Raw genomic sequence first — 5774 nt, forward strand, 5'->3', positions numbered from 1 at the left:
ATTAACAGTCCCTTTGGAACCATATCAAACAAGTGGACTTAACTACAGAAGAATGGCAAAGAGATTGACCTGGCAATAACAATTTTTTAATAAATTAAATATTTTTGCAAGAAAAATTGCCAGACAAGTAGTTTATCCATTCATTTTACTCTGACTAGGATTGAACAGGCATCATTCCAAGGAAAATTACTCCACCTTTTCTTAAGTATCTTTAAGAAAATTGTAAGGTATATAGAGATCCTGACACCAGAGTATTTGCATTAGCTTTCTGGTATTACTTATTGAAATTCTATCTAGTTTCCTCATAATTGCAATTTTGTAGTCTATTATTTAAAATACTAGAAACATTTCTCTCAGCATTCTTCTCATAGCTGCCTTCACCTCTTTGTTCTTCAGGCTGTAGATGATGGGGTTCAGCATGGGAGTTACCACACTGTATTGCACTGAGAAGATTAACTCTTGAGTGGATCCTGAATTTGGCATGAGGTAGCGGAGTAATCCGGAGCCATAAAAGAAGACTACTGCAGTAAGGTGAGAAGAGCAGGTGGAGAAGGCCTTGCTTCTGCCTGTGGTAGAGCTGATGCTCAGGATGGTGGACAAAATGCGAATATAAGAGAAACATATTAGCAGGAAATTTCCAAAGAAATGCACGATGCTGGAACAGAGAAGGGCAGTAAAACTTGTGGACACGTCAGAGCAGGACAAAGGATAGAGAGAGGGCAATTCACAGCTGAAGTGGTGAATATTTTGACCCTCACAGAAGTCTAAATTGAGAGCTACCAGAATATTGATGAGAGCATCTAGAAAAGCCAAACCCCACGAGCCCCACACCAGCCCAGACACAGCTCTCTGTTCATCTTCTGGTCATAGAGCAAAGGAGATGTGATGGCCACATAGCGGTCATAGGCCATGACAGTGAGCAGGCAGGATTCAGTGCCCCCCGTGGCAAACACAAAGAAAACTTGAGTCATACAGCCTTCTACTGAGATGGTTTTCTTCTCAGACACCAGGTTCTCTAACAGCTTGGGCACAGTGACAGAGGAATGGCAGAGATCCAGAAAGGACAGTTGTCCCAGGAAAAAGTACATAGGGATATGAAGATGGGAATCAACCCTGATCACCAGCAGAAGCATCAGGTTACCTATCAGGGTCAGAAGGTAAATAAGAAGGAAAAGTACAAAGAGAAGAGCCTGCATTTGGGGGTCAGCAGACAACCCGAAGAGGAAGAACTCAGACACAACACTGTGGTTTCTCATTTTCCTTCAGTATTTTCTTTGAAATGTAAGAAATAAATTGGGTGAAACCTCTTGTTAAGTCTAACAAATATCCAAGTGTCTTAACCCTCTTCTCCATTCACTAAGTTTCATGCCCAGTCAAAAATGTATGTTCTGATGTGATAAACTTGCCTAAATCTATGTTTCTTATAACATTTAATAAGTTACTCTGCCCAATCCCCCTGTCTACCTTAATTGTTCTTTCCTTAATATCTTAGAGCTTGTTTGTTGTTTTATTATTAAAACTATGGGAGGATTCTGTAAATTTATTAAATCATCTAATAGAGAGGAAGAAATTGCAGGAGGAATAAGAAAATTGAGGAAATGGTGTCATTGAGAGAAGGTGGTCTTCTGCGCAGAAGCAGAGCATGGTCTTACTGCGTTTCTCTCATCCATCCGACATGTATGAAGTCAGTAGATATGTTTAGGAAAGGAGCAGTTCCGGTTAATGGCTTTCTAAAAAATAAATATTTAAATAAAGTCACTAAGGGAAAGTAAAGAGGGATAGTGCCTAGAGATTTTCAGGGTGAGGAGTAAGGGGATTCAGAGACAAAGCAGCACAGAGATAGCTGTTGGTCAATATGGTGAGAAGAGGCACACCCTGTTTGTGTGATTCACTCAGCTTCAGCTCTTGTCTGTGCCCTCATGCCATTGGTAAATACAGAATAGCTCCTGACTTTCTAAGGCTTTGTCTTCTGTTTGTCAGTCACTCTGAACTGACACAATCATTAACTCAGGATAACCTTTGGACACTGTTGACTTCACCATCGTACAGTTCATGCCTGGCTTTAGTGTTTGTGTTCATACTGCAAACCAGCATAATTTCTCAAAGGACTTATGATTTTCCCATTGTTTATCTTAACACCCAGAATTATGGTTCTTAGTAATGAATCCACATTAACTGTCTTTCTCACCTAGCTGAGCTATGTCTAGCATAGACTTAATGAAAACCTTTGTTAAATTCAGGGATCCAGAACACAAATATGTTTGAAAGTGCGAGAATTTCAACATCAAGGTGGAGTTTTAAAATTCATGTTGGATATAGACTTCTTCCTTGATTTCTAAAAGAGGAAAATAAAAGGCTAAATTAGGCATATTGTTTCAAAAACATAAATGCTTCTAGTCATGTAAGAATTGCATTTCATTGTTTTCTTTTTTTTTTTAATTCACTATTGGTGTTCTAACTACAGTGACCTGGATTCATCCTGAAAATATGACAGCATTGGCAGAAGACACTATAAATGCAAATGAATCAAACCATGAAATGCAGAGAACCACCCATTATAATTTCAGAGAGTAGCAAAAAGGTAGGTCTCTTCCATTCTACTCATTTTCAAATATAGTCCTACTATTAGAAATTCTTTAGACTTTGTGGAGACTTACTCACAGAAATAATGATAAGAGAGTGAAAATCTTGCATAGGCCATTTTCATGAGGGACACCCCTGGGAATTGTACCCTGATAAGGCACCAGATTTCCTCATGGGTAAAAGTATGCAGTGTTAGAGTTATTTGAGGGATCACTGAAAAAAAATCATCACCTATTATTTTACCTGGTGCTACCATTTCATTATTTTTGATTCTTCATTTATTCAGCCACTAAGACCAAACTTAGAATGGGAACAGCTCTGAGAAGCCACCAGTGTGCGTTTTTGGTTATCATGTTTATGTGGCATTAGCTGATTACATCATTTACAAAGAAAAGTTGCCAGAGAGGAGCTCCTATTAGAATGAGACACGCAAAAGCACCTACAATTGTGACTGGACCAGAGGAGTTGCTTAAAACATGTTCTTCAAAAATAAATACTTTAAAAATAAATAAATGAAGATATGGAAACAATCCAAATGCCCAAAAATAGATGACTGGATCGAGAAGATGTATACGCAATGGAATACTCGTCAGCAATCAAAAAAGATCAACTCTTGCCATGTACAACATGGATGGGGCTAGAAGGCATTATGCTCAGGAAATAAGCCAGAAGAAAGAGAAAAATATCCGATGGTTTCACTTATACAAGGAATATAGGGGGATCAAATAAGGGATCAGGGAAAAAAAAAAAAACAAAATTAACAGGCAACTATAAATCAGAGACATTCTGCAGAGAAGGGAGAGGGACCAAAACAGGGGAGGGCAGAGCACAAAGGACTATGGCGAAGGTGCACAGGTGAATTGGTTGTGGGAATTTTACAGGGTCTATACCTGAGAGAAGAAAGCAAACATTGTACAAAAATGAATATAAAATATACATGAAGGAATAAATTATAAAAAATGATACATGAGGAATTGAATGAGTGAGACTTAAAAGGAGAATAACCCAGGGTCTTACTACTCACAAAAAACAGATTAGATTAGGAACCAGTAAGGGATCTGGACAATTTGGGCTTGCCTGAAATCATATGTAAAACCGGCTGGAGAAAAATTTCACCAACTGGTGAGGCTTTTCCCCATATAGTTTCTCTTGCCCTGCTCTGAGCTTTCACACAATAATCAGATGAATTAAAGGGGTTACCCTATAATGAAAGATACAGTTAATTTCTGTACCCTATATATGCAAAGTGTTCAGAGAGGGTGTTTTTTGAGTCACGTGGTACTCAAAATCTATCACAGATGTCCTGTTCTCCTCCCATCTTTTCAAGACAAGTTTTAAGTATTTTTCCCCAAACTTCCAGGTATCTGGTATGATGTGGGTGTTCAGCACCATAGACGTGAAAAATAGCAAGGTAAGGGAAAGAGACTTCCTACCAAGGAAGTGTGAGAACTTAACTTCCTAACTTTAGTGCCGAAGACAACTGAGCTACTGAGAAACATTCTTGTTTCTTCACCCCCAATCCAAGTGTTTAATTTTCCCAAAAAGAGTAAAAAAAAAAGATTTTTGTGGATAGGACCAAAACATTTAGGTAACAGAAGTGAAGAATAGAGAAATGAGGAGGGCACTACTACCCAAAGGAGACAAAGATGAGAGGACGAGAGGGAAAGCAGTCGCCTGATGAGGGAATGACAAGAAGTGGTGGGGATCAGGGTAAAGGGCCTTACACAGGGACCCAGGGGCAGAGCAAACCATTAGAGAAAAGGGAAGCCATTACCGCGTGTCTCTCTTTTCCTGGTGCAGGATGCCGTCAGTTTCTCTGAGTTAGTGCGTGTCATTCTGAGCTCGTGAGAAACTGGCAAGAGAAAATGTACCACCACTGTTGAATCATGTGAACTGGTGCCGCTCTTTCTGTTTAAGACTTTTCTTGTGTAAAGAAAAATTGTAATTCAGTTTTCAAAAGCCCCTGCAAATAAAAACATCAGAAAACTTTTCTAAATTTTTCAACAGCATTGTTTTGCTCTTCCCTCTTATTGACGCCATAAAACAACAAAGAAAAGGAAAACTTGAAAACTTCAGATTCCTAACAAGTAATAACGTGACTTCTTTTTTATTTCCCCTGGCATAATTACATAGACAGTCCTCTCTCTGGCTATTAATATATTGTTAAGTGAAGCATCGTAACAAAGGAATCCAAAGGTATAGCCATTCAGAAGGGTTTGTAGGTTTAAGTGGCCAATGGGATAACCAGGCATTTCCTCAAAGCTCAGGGGGCGTCTACATCTGTCCTGATTGCTGGAGAGCTTAGTCTGCTTCACACTTTGGACTTATTAGTGTCTTACCGGATGCTCTCTCTGGGAATTCCTATAGAACCTAAGTGACTCACAACTTACCTTTAGATCATCCTGCTAATGTTGCTGTGCATTCAATTATTATATATAATAAAGATAATTATTATTATAAATTGTATTATCATCATCACATGGTCAATTGTATTTAAATTGGCCTGTACATTTGACTTTTTTGCTCAATTATTTCTATACCCAAACTGAAAAGTTTAATAGATGAAACTAAGATGTCAATGGATGATTTAAGGCAAATTAAACAAAGCTAAAGAGGTACTAGTGAGTCAGAAGATAAGTTAGAAAAAAATAAGAACTTCTCTTGGTGAGGATATTATGTCTCTTTGAAGAATTCTTTGTAATTTTTCCTTTAGTGGAAATCTTCTAATGATGTATTTATTTCACCTTTATTTTTAAAGGATGAAGATAGATATAGAATTCTAATGGAGATTTATTATTTTTTATTCAGTACTTTGAAAATATTTTTATTCAGTACTTTGAAATTGTTGGCATTTATGTTTTTGTTAATGTGAAGTCAGTTGTTAGTTTTTTTGTTTTGTTTTGTTTTTTGTTTTTTTTGGTGGGACACTCGCTGGCAGCTGGGGAATGAACTGGTGCTGCAGACGCTGCGGGCAGCCTCACAGCCCAGCGCTCAACCGCTGTGCCACCAGGGGAGGCCCAATGTCAGTTGTTAGTTTAATTGTGCTTCTCTGGAGAGAAATTGTCCTTTCTTGCCCTCTTCCTCCTTTTGGTATTTTTCTCTTGATTTTTAGTAATTTTACTATCATGTAACAAACTTTCTTTTTATTTATAGGTGGGATTTATTTATAAGACTTCTAACACAGTTAGTGT

The 5774-nt window shown here is 38.0% G+C and overlaps 1 pseudogene; it reads right to left on the reverse strand.

The window, feature by feature from the left end:
• Positions 1-330: 330 nt before the first annotated feature.
• On the reverse strand, positions 331-1256 carry LOC119258454 (olfactory receptor 8S1-like; annotated as a pseudogene).
• Between the last annotated feature and the right edge of the window lie 4518 nt (positions 1257-5774).

This window comes from Talpa occidentalis, unplaced genomic scaffold (genome assembly GCF_014898055.3).
Source record: "Talpa occidentalis isolate TD23 unplaced genomic scaffold, MPIMG_talOcc4v2.1 talOcc4.460, whole genome shotgun sequence".
Classification (NCBI taxonomy): domain Eukaryota; kingdom Metazoa; phylum Chordata; class Mammalia; order Eulipotyphla; family Talpidae; genus Talpa; species Talpa occidentalis.